Here is an 11923-nt window from a genome sequence, read left to right on the forward strand (position 1 = left end):
AATTTCTACAGCTCATGTGGTTTTGTACAAAGACTTGAAAGGGTCATTTGAAGCGTTTACAGATGAGAGAACTCACATAAACCTCCCTCCAATAGATATTTGCTAAGCGTCACTTACCCTTTCTCACCACAAATGTATTCAAAACCTACTTTTGATTTATTCCTAAAAGAAATTTTCCCTTATCACGTGAAAGTTACAGCAACGTTAACAGCCCAACATTTTATCCATCCTCTCAATCTTAAAATGGAAAGAGAACTTGCTCTCTGCTAATTCTAATTTCTTTCTAGTCTATAAAGCCATCACTGTTACGATGGGATCTAATATTGTTAGTCTATTTTGCATAAAGTATAAGGTTGAACAAAGATAATGGCAGTAAATTAATACACTAGCAGTTTATGGAAAGTTTGGGGTTGTCATCCTTCCCAGAAGAACTCAAGTTTCTCTTTAATGAAGTTGTACGTGTGGACGCGCGAGTACGCGCGTCTTCTTGGAGGAAAGAGAGTGAGGCGAAATAAGATTTGTTAAAAAAAAAGTCTCTTAGTTCCAATCACAACCAAAGTACAAACCAAACTTTCAGCTTCTTTCCCTGGAGAAACTAGAGGTGTTTAAAGGACAGCTTTGCTAAATCACTTCCCGCTTCTTTACGAAGTAGTGTTTTCTGGAGGGAGTGTGGGTAAGCCGGGTGCGCGCGGCAGCGGTGCCCCAGAGCCTAGACCGGTGGGTTCAGGAGTCCTTGATTCTGAAAAGGGTGGGGAGAAAGTCCCAGCGCCCTTCTTGCCGCGAGCACTGCACCTTGGAGAATCCCAAATCAGACGCTGCCTTCTGGACCCCCGGAAGAGAAGTTGCCTAGCCCCTCACCAAAATCTTCCAGCTGTCGAGGGCGTCTTTTCCCCTGGCACCCCGACCCCGCACTGACCTGTGTAACAGGATGCGCTGCACAGAGTCCAGGTCCTCCAGGTTCCGGGGGACAGGTTTGGCGATGTTGGACCTGCCCACCTGAAACATGCTTATCTGAGACTTGCTGCAAATGCGGACAACAGGTAACAGCCGAGCGGCGGAGGCGGCGGCGAGGTCTCACCTCGGCATTCGCAGCGTCGCCAGCCTCGGGCACAAATCCGGCAGCCGCTGAGAAACGAAGGCAGAAGGAAAAGGCTGCCAGACTTCGGCCGCGCGAAGACCAGGGGCTGAAGGGCGGCGGCGTCAGCGGCGGTGGCCCGTCGCCTTTGCCCGCCTGCGAACCCGCGCGGAGTTTGGCGCCCAGTCCCTCTCGCCACCGCGCGAGGAAGACGTGCCCGGAGACCCGGGGGGCAAGTAGGGGCTCTGCTGGCCGCCACCCCCACTGGCGTTCCTCTGGTCCAGGGTGCTTTTCTTCCACGTCTGGGTTCTCCCGCCTCTCCTGGTCGCCAGCCACACGAGTGGGGCCCTTGCGCCCCGGGCGAGCTGTCCGCTGCCTCTCGCACTGATCGCGCAGAGCTGTGCTCTCTCGCCGCCTAGTGAGGGCTCAGCTCTTTACCCTTCTTTCCTGGACAGCAAGGCGCCTGGGGCTAGGGTCACGGGTGACCAGACACCGCCCACAGCAGAGAAAGCTACCACCTGTAGCCCGGAGGGGCCAGAATGCACCAACAGAGGGGGAAGCGGGGGCGGGAGGCAGAGGGGAGCTGGAGGAGGGACCTGAAAGGGGCTCCGTGGTCCTAGCTGTTCCGAGGAAGATCGGAAAATGAGTAAGAAAGAGAGGCCAGTGAGGTGACTTTTCTTGGGTGGAATCTAAATTCTACCTAGTTATACGTATTCAATCATCCATTTAAACAGGTATTGATCACCTGCTATGCGCCAGGCTGAGTTCAAGCCTTTGAAAATACAAGGATGAATAAAAGGTGGATGCTGGCCTGTGTGGCCTTTATTCCTGGAGGGGGGGAGGGGGCGGGGAGACGGGTTCTATTTGCTTTAAAATATGATTGGCCCCAAGGAGATGGTCTCTGGACTCCAGAGCATTAGATACTTCGATGGACTCTTTCGTGACCTGTTGCCGAAGGCAAAAAAAAGCGTGCAAATGAAGACAAAGAGCTGCGTGGTGTTTCAGTCAGTGTTTCAAATTGACCCATGTATGATTTACTGTCTTAACGGCTCCCAAGTCAGAATCATCCAGGATGTAATCCTAGATAGGAGGTATTACTGATTATGGATTATGGTTTAATTAAGAACAGTAATAGATTATTTTTTTCTTTAATTTTATTGATACATATTAATAAAGCTTAAATTCATACAAACTGTACAATCAGTAGTATCTGGTATATTCACATAGTTTGCATTTGTCACTTCAATCATTATTACAGCATTTTCATTATTCCAAAAATAATTTTAAAAAAAGAAAAAAACTCATCACCTCTCAATCTCTGCTTCCCCTACTGTACATTGCTGCTATTGTTTCTGCCTCTCTAGTTTATTTGTATTTATATTTTGTAAAAACAGTCATATATATGCAATATTACTCATATTCATATTTCACATACAGTCCTATGTTACATTTTTAAGCTTTCCTTCTTGTAATATAGATATCCTTAGACTTTCCCTTTCAACCACTGCCATTCCCATGTAATAGCACTGCTAGTTATAAACGCTATAATGTGCTTTCACCATTTCTAGTCATTTCCAAAGATTTACAATCTTTTTTACCAGTTCTGCACAGATTATCCCTCAGCTTTCCATTCTCTAACTTCATTCTATTTCTGGTGAACAATATTCTAATTATTAACTCCATGCATTTATACAATATATTTAGTTCATAATAGTGCAATCATACATTATTTGTCCTTTTATGTCTGGCTTGCCTCACTCAACATAATGTCCTCCAGGTTCTATGTTGTCATATGCTTCACGACTTCATTTCTTTTTCTTACAACTGCATAATATTCTACGTGTGTATATACCACACTTTGTCCATTTTTTGGTTGATGGACACCTGTGTTATTTCCATCTTTTGCCAATTGTGAGTAATGCTGGTCTTTGTCTCTGCTCTCAGCTCTTCTGGGTATATGCCTAGTAGCGGTATTGCCAGGTCACATGGCAAGTCTATATTCAACTTCCTTAGGAACTGCCAAAGAGTCCCCCACAGTAACTATACCATTCTACATTCCTACAAACAGTGAATAAGCATTCCTTTCTCTGTATATCCTCTCCAACACTTGTAATTATCTGCCTTTTTAATAGTGGCCATTCTAATAGGTGTCAAATGATATCTCCTTGTAGTTTTGATTAGCAGTTCCCCTAATCACTAGTGATGTTGAACATTTTTTTCATGTGTTTTTTTTGCCATTTTTATTTTTACTTTGGACAAATGTCTGTTCAAGTCCTTTGTCCATTTTTAAATTGGGTCATTTGTTGAGTTGTAGTGTCTCTTTATATACCAGGGATATTAAACCCTTATAGAATATGTGATTTCTAAATATTTTCTCCCATTGAGTCAGCTGCATTTTCACCCTTTTGAAAAAGTCCTTTAAGGTGCAGAAATGTTTAATTTTGAGGAGGTCCCATTTATCTATATTTTCTTTTGTTGCTTGTGCTTTGAGTGTAAGGTTTAAGAAACTATCGCCTACCACAAGATTTTGGAGATGTTTTCCTACATTTTCTTCTAGGTGTTTTATGGTTGTCGCTTTCATATTTAGGTTCTTGATAACATTTTTAGTTAGTTTTTGTAAAAGGTGTGAGATAGGTGTCCTCTTTCTTTCTTTTGGATATATCTATCCAGTTCTTCCAGAACCTTTTGTTGAATAGACTCTTCTGACCTGGCTGGAAGGGCTTGACAGTCTTGTTAAAAATCACGTAATTGTAAATGTGAGGGACTATTTCTCACTTCTCAGTTTGGTTCCATTGGTCAATCCGTCTATCTTTATGACAGCACCATGCTGTTTTTCCCACTGTAGCTAAGTAATATGCTTTAAAGTCAGGAAGCTGAGAGTACTCCAGCTTCATTCTTCTTTCTAAAGACATTTTTGGCTATTTGGGGCCCCTTATTCTTCCAAATAAATTTGATAATTGGCTTTTCCATTTTCTGCAAAAAAGCTATTGGGATTTTTATTGGGATTGCATTGAATCTGTAAATCAGTCTGGGTAAGAATTGACATCTTAACAATATTTAGTATTCCAATTCATGAACATGGAATGTCTTTCCATTTATTTAAGACTTCTTTGGTTACTTATACCAATGTTTTATAGTTTTCTGAATACAGGTACTTTATGTCTTTGGTTAAGTTTATTCCTAAATTTTTGCTTTTTAGCAAAATTTTACACATGGAATTTTTTTTCTGATTTCTTCCTCAGATTGCACATAGGTAGTATATAGAAACACTATTAAATTTTGCACATTAATCTGGTATCCTGCCACTTTGCTGTACTCATCTATTAATTCTAGTAGCTTTGGTGTGGATTTTTCAGGAGATTCTACATATAGGATCATATCATCAGTGAATCAAATTTTACTTCTTCCTTTCTTAATTGAGTGCCTTTTATTTCTTTAGGTAGCCTAATTGTTCTAGCTGGAATTCTAGCACAATATTGAATTACAGTGGTAACGGTGTGCTTTCTTTTATTTTCCTGATCTTAGTGGGAAAGCTTTCAGTCTTTCACTGTCGAGTAAAATGCTACTTGTAGGTTTTTCAAATTTGCACATTACAATATTGAGGAACCTTCCTTCTATTCCTATCTTTTGGAGTTTTTTTTTTAGGAAGTAGTAAGAATTTTTATTGACAAGACAAGTAAGAGAAACAAGCATAAAAGAAGACACAAATAAATTAATTATTCTAGTCATCCTAGACTTCAGGGTCTCTCTATGTGAAGATCAGTGCCCCTAATGTAGGTAAGATAATATCTAAAACATAAAACAGCAGGTATTTGAGACAGGTTCAAGATAATGAATGAACATGTAACAATGGGAAGAAATAAAAAGGCAGTTTCCCTCTTTCTTTCCTCAGTAAGGTATGTATGTATATAAAGGTACGAGGCTCATTTTGGGGAAAAATACTTTTCCCCAAAATCTTAATAAGAATAAGAAAATCTTAATTCCTTCCATGCCCCCAGAAAAATGGTTTCAGGTCTTGGGCTGAACAAGGAAATGAAAATAGGGTGACAACAGTTTCATACAAACCTCAAGACTATAATCTAACTGTGGTTACCATCTTTTTGACTTTAAGAAAGCTTAAATATCCATTGTTCTGTACCAACCAGTACACTGAATTTTTTGCCTCTGGAAGTTTTCAACCAAATTGGAATTAAATTAAAATTAACCTCACTTTATAGTGCAAGAAACGATATGCAAGACCTCGTGTTTGCTCTGAGACACATCAAAGGGGAGCATCCCTCCAATAGCACTGACCCTGGAGGTACTGCATGAAGCACTGGCTACAGGAGGCAGTGATCTCTTGGGTCTCCCAAAAAGGCCAGGAGAGTCCAGTTCAGCAATAGGAAGAGAAGTCCCTGCCAAGACTGGCTTTTAACTGTACCAATATCTCAAACAGATCTTAGTTTTCCCCTTCACCAATAAGGCCAGGCCACAGCAGCAGCACAACATCAGAGGACTAGGGTTGTTTAAACTAGTCAGTGAGCACCACTGCTCCATAATTTGTCAATGATCACTTGTAGTGGTAAAGGAATCAAGAAACTCGGGCTTTGGAACAGTGCAAACATTATTTACCTAGTAAGCAATAATTAAAGTTCTTGTCTAGGTTAAATGATAGAAAAAAAAATAGATAATGAGAGCCCTGATATATCACTGCTGTGATCAGTTCATCTAACTTTAAACTAAAATAGTACAAAATGGTTTCTTCTATACAATAAAGAGACTTTGCACTAACGTTTCTCAAAAGCCAGTTGCATCTCCAACTCTAGCCTCAGTTTAACAGGTTTTTAAGAAAATATACCTTTCCTATGTCAGAGCCAAGGTAAAATGGGGGCGGGGAGCAAGATACCCTTTATCCAGAGGCCCTGGAATAGAAAGCACTCTAGAACACAGTGGGCATGAGCACACTCAAGTCACAGAGTTTGAGATAATGGTCTGTGCTGATGGTTTCCTCCCTTCCATCACTGGCATATCCATCTTGGGTGCCTTGAAGACTGCTGGGTCCTCAGCCACATGGGTGGCCTGGATGCAGATCAGTTCCATTGAAGAGGGTTCTGCACTCCTCAATGGGCTTGGGTGGCAAAGCCTCTTGAATCAGATTTCTGGAGGGATCTTGAGCCTAAGAGGCTCCATTTTTCTGATGAGTTTCCGTATCCTCACATCTGGAATTCCTGATGCTAGAATTTGGGCCAGGTAATGTTGAGGAAGAGCCAGAAGTGAACCAGCCTCTGGGTTTCCTCTTAGGGGAAGAGTGGGGGTTGCTGCTTGGAGTAGTCTGGACTGATGCTAGCTGCTTTTCTTATTATCTCTCTGCTCTGTAACTTTAGTTTGTGGAATGCTTCCACCATTCAAAGATACTTGGTGTCCTCGGTGGTAAGGCTCTTGTGGGTGTGTGGCCAGCATCTCTTAGCCCTGCCTGTTGCTCAAAATGCTGAATGCTCTCCTGGGTCTGTTTGTCATCAGAGAACTCATGATGACATGGGTAGCTTTAGCTTTCACCACTGGGACCTTGTCCATACCACCAGAGGCAGGTGACAGGGTCACAGCAGGGGAGGATAGACTGGTTTTCCTTCCTTCACCTTAGCAAGGTCCTGACACTTCTGCTCTAGAATCATAGGCTTTCAGGGGATGCTGCCCATGTCTGATGGAGGAGGAGTCATGGGCGTAGGGTCCTCGAGGGCCTCATCGTAGCTGAACGCCCAGTGGTATATCCTGATGGGCAGGAACATCTTGCCCAGAGGCTCACTAGGTTTAAGAGCAGATACTTCTGGTTGTCTTGAAGCCATTGAAAGCTTGGGATCCATGCTTTTTCTAAACAGAATTCCAGAGCTGAGTCCTTGCCACCACAGTGAAATATTGTGACAGTTATACTGACAGGCAAATATTAATGAGGAACATTGTCCTGCTGCTGCAAATTAGCAAAGCTTCCCAGGAAGAGTCCATCCTGAGGTTCTGTTTCTTTGCTACCATGTGGCTGCATGTGGACCAAGCTGTGACACTAAAGAAATCCTGAGCACCCACATTGCTCTAGACCCTGTGGTGCAGTCCATACTGAAGCCATGTTGTGGGTTGTCTTGTGCTGTTGGCATCACAGAAGTTCTCAGGTAACAACTAGGAGCACAGGTTGCCGCCTTTTGGAGTGTTTTTTGTTTTTTTTAAATTAAGTAAAGATGCTGTACTTTGTCATAAACCTTTTCTATATCAATCGAGAGGATCATGAGATTTTTTTTCTTCTTCAACTTAGTAATGTGGTTTATTACACTAATTGATTTTCTTGTGTTGAACCACCCATTGCTTACCTGGGATAAAACCTATTTGATAGTGGTGTATAATTCTTTTAATGTACTTTTGTATTTGGTTTGCAAGAATTTTGTTGAGGACTTTTGCATATCTATTCATCAGAGATACTGATCTGTAATTTTCTTTTTTCTTGTATCTTTATCTGGCTTTGGTATTAGAGTGATGTTGGCTTCATGGAATGATTTTGGTAGCATTCTTTCCTGTTCAATGTTTTGGAAGAGCTTGAGCAAGAGTGGTATTAGATCATCTTTGTTTTTTTTTTTTTAAGATTTATTTATTTATTTTTAAATTTATTTCTCTCCCCTTCCCTTCCCCCCAGTTGTCTGCTCTCTGTGTCCATCCGCTGTGTGTTCTTCTGTGACCACTTCTATCCTTATCAGCGGCACCAGGAATCTGTGTTTCTTTTCGTTGGGTCATCTTGTTGTGTCAGCTCTCCGTGTGGGCGGCGCCATTCTTGGGCAGGCTGCACTTTCTTTTTGCGCTAGGCGGCTCTCCTTATGGGGCTCACGCCTTGCGCGTGGGGCTCCCCTACGCGGAGGACAGCCCTTCGTGGCAGGGTACTCCTTGCCACGCATCAGCACTGCTCATGGACCAGCTCCACACAGTCAAGGAGGCCCGGGGTTTGAACTGTGGACCTCCTATGTGGTAGGTGGATGCCCTATCCTTTGGGCCAAGTCTGCTTCCCTAGATTCGTCTTTGAATGATTGGTAGAATTCACCTGTGAAGCTCTCTGGTCCTGGGCTTTTCATCTTTGGGAGATTTTTGATGACTGTTTCATTCTCTTTACTTATGATCAGTTTGTTCAGGTGTTCTATTTCTTCTAGGATCAGTGTAGATTTTTCCTGTATTTCTAGGAACCTATTTGTCCATCTAGGCTACATTGCCTAGTTTGTTGGTGTACAGTTGTTCATAGTATGATCGCTCTTATTTCTGCGGGGTCAGTGGTAATGTCCCCCCACTCATTTCTGATTTATTTGCATCTTCTCTCTTCTTTCTTTGTCAGTCTAGCTAAGTAAGGGTTTGTTGAATTTGTTGATCTTCTCAAAGTACTAACTTTTGGTTTTTTTGATTCTCTCTATTGTTTTTTGTTCTCAATTTCATTTATTTCTGCTCTGATCTTTACTATTTCTTTCCTTCAAGTTCGTTTGGGATTAGTTTGTTGTTCTTTTTCTAGTTTCTCCAGGTGTGCAGTTATATAATCAATTTTACCTCTTTTTTCTTTTTTAATATGAACATTGAAGGATATAAATTTTCCTCTCAGCACTGTCTTTGTGGTTTCACATAGGTTTCGATATGTTTTCTCATTTTCATTTGTCTCAAGATATTTACCAAATTCTCCTGTAGTTTCTTCTTTGTCTCACTCATTATTTAAGTGTCATTTAATTTCCATATATTTGTGAATATTCCCTTTTTCCATCCATTATTGGTTTCCCGCTTCATTCTTTTATGATCAGAGGAGGTGTTTTGTATAATTTCAATCTTTTTAAACTTATTGAGACCTGTCTTGTGACCCAAAATATGAGTCTGTCCTGGAGAAGGATCCATGAGCACTTGAAGAGGATGTATATCCTGCTGTTTTGGGATGTAATGCTCTGTAAATGTCTGTAAGGTCTAGTTCTTTTATCATATTATTTGAGCTCTCTGTTTCTTTATTTATCCTCTGTCCAAATTTCTATCTAATACTGAGTGATGTATTGAAGTCTCCAAATATTATTATGGAGACATCTATTTCTCCCTTTGTTTTTGCCAGCTTGTGCCACCTAAATTGTAGACAGGAGCCCAGTGGCTTGAGCCACATCCACTTCCCTCATATTTAAAAAAATCCATTCCATCATTCTATGTCTTTTGATAAGGGAGTTCAATCCATTAACATTCAATGTTATTACTGTAAAGGCATTACTTACTTCATCCATTTTATCCTTTGGCATTCTGTTGTCATATCTTACTTTTGTCTGTCTTTTCACCCTTTAATTTACCCTTCCTAATAATCTTCATTTTTATACTCTCCTCCTAGTCTCTCTCTCTTATTTTTTCCTCTCAGACTGTAGCACTCCCTTTAGTATCTCTTGTAAGTCTGGTTTTTTGGTAACTACTCCTCAGTTTTTGTTTGTCTATGAGGACTTTAAACTCACACCCATTTCTGAAGTACAGTTTTGCCAGATACAGAATTCTTGGCTGGCAGTTTTTCTCTTTCAGTTCCTTAAACATGTCATAGCACTTTCTTCTCTCCTCCATGGCTTCTGATGAAAGGTCAGCAGTTAGTCATATTGAGGTTCCATTGTATGTGATGCTTTTCCTTTCTCTTGCTATTTTCAGGATCCTCTCTTTTTCTTTGTTGTCATTTTGAGTAGTAGGTGTCTCAGAGTAGGTCTATTTGGATTTATTTGTTTGGAGTGCAGTATCTTCCTTGGATATCGACATTTATGTTTTTCATAAGGGTTGGCAGTATTGGGTCATTATTTCCTCAAATATTCTTTCTGCTACTTTTCCATTTTCTTATCCTTTTGGGACAGTGATAATTAACAAGTATGTTTGTGTGTTTCACATTATATTCAATTCCCTGAGACCCTGTTCCATTTTTATCATTCTTTTCTCTTTCTGTTCTCCTGTCTTTTCCAGTTCAGATATTCTGTTCTTGATATCACTAATTCTGTCTTTGAGCAATTCAAATTTGCTGTTATGTGCCTCTAGTGAACTTTTTTTTAACAAATCAATTTTATTGATACACATACAATACATCCAAAGGGTACAATCAATGGTGTTTGGTATAATCACATAGTTGTGTGTTCATCGCTTCAGTCATTATTACAGCATTTTCATTATTTCAATAATAATAATAATAAACAAAAAAAAAAAAAGACAAGCAAACAAGGAAGAAAATTCCTCACCTCAGTCTCTATGCTTTTCCCATTGTACAAAGCTGTTCTTTCTGGCTATTCTATCCAAAATGTATAATCAATGGGTTTAGTATAATCATAATGTCATACATTCATCATCTCAAAAATTTTAGAACAATTTCATTACTCCAAAAAAAAAAAAAAGACTCCACACCCCACAGCATTCCTTCCTCAGGCATATTCACTTTTAAGCACTAAACAAAGTTTGAGTGACTTTACTAATACCTGAAAGGAAGGGGAGTCAATTCCAAGGTGTGGATTGCCAGCTCAGGGCAAATGTTTTCAATTTTGGTTTCCACATGTTTTTTGTTAGTGTGTGTGTGTATACATGAATGTGATTGAATTTGTATTGATATTGAATCTACAATTCCCTTATTTTCTTTTTTTAAATATATTTTCAATTTATTTTTAAAAGATACATAGATAACAAAAAATGCTACATTAAAAAAAATAGGGGATTCCCACATGCCCCACTCTCCACACCTCCCACTTTTCCCACATTAATAATTCCTTTCATTAGTATGATACATTCATTATAATTGATGAACACAATTTGGAGCATTGCTGCACAGCATGGATTATAGTTTACGTTGTAGTTTACACTCTCTCCTACTCCATTCTATAGGTTATGGCAGGATATATAATGTCCTGTATCTGTCTTTGCAATGTCACTCAGGACAATTCCAAGGCTGAAAATTCTCCCACATTACACCTCTTTTCCCCTCTCCCTGCCTTCAGCACCTCCAGTGGCCACTGTCTCCATATCAATGATATAATTTCTTCCATTATTAAAATCATAATAAGTCCATAGTAGAAAACCAGTAAGTCCACTCTAGTCTGTATTTTATTCCCCAATCCTGAGGATTCTGGGATGGTGATGCCCACTCCACCCCTAATTGAAATCATATGGCTAATGGATGGGACTCTCTTGCTTGCAGTTGTAGATTCTCTCAATTCCTTGGTGTGGTGGTTGACCATCTTCACCTCCTTGTTAGCTGTCCTGGGTGAGTCCAATGAACTGGAAGATAGGGTTAACTCCGTTGAGGCTCAGGGCCCAGCTAGTACATGGACAGCCCAGAGATTTAAGTTTTTTGGACATACACCTACCAGGTCCAGTGCCAACTATAGGTTCAAATAAAAGGGATAGAAGAGGCATGTGTAGAGTAGTCACATTTGAGTCCAACTCTGTCACACTAGGGAGTGCAAACTCCAAAGTAGGGCCCACCAGCGAGGTACCAAACTCTGCCATGACCATAGGACCTGGGTGTCTCCTGAGTCCTCAGGAGCCCCACTATTTGGGGTAGTATCTACTTTGGCTATCTATGAGATCCTGCTGAGACGTGCAGAAGTGCTACCACTCTGATGACCTCCTGACTCATTATGAAGTCTCTTAGCCAATAAACTCATTTGTCTTTACCATTTCCCCCCTTTTTTTCAAGGTTTTTCTCCAGTTGCATCACCAGCTGGTACTTGGTAGTCATCTCTCAGTGCTATGGAGGATCATCCCCAGGAATAATGTTCCATGCTCGGGGAAGGGTAATATGTTTTTATGCTGAGTTTGGCTCAGAGAATGGCCACATTTGAGCAATGTGGAGGCTTTCAGGAGGTAACTTTT

At 40.7% G+C, this 11923-nt stretch overlaps 1 pseudogene; it reads right to left on the minus strand.

The window, feature by feature from the left end:
* Window positions 1–5993: 5993 nt before the first annotated feature.
* LOC101425264 (putative monooxygenase p33MONOX pseudogene) lies at window positions 5994–6897 on the minus strand (annotated as a pseudogene).
* Window positions 6898–11923: the final 5026 nt, after the last annotated feature.

The sequence above is a fragment of the Dasypus novemcinctus genome, chromosome 1 (genome assembly GCF_030445035.2).
Source record: "Dasypus novemcinctus isolate mDasNov1 chromosome 1, mDasNov1.1.hap2, whole genome shotgun sequence".
Lineage (NCBI taxonomy): Eukaryota > Metazoa > Chordata > Mammalia > Cingulata > Dasypodidae > Dasypus > Dasypus novemcinctus.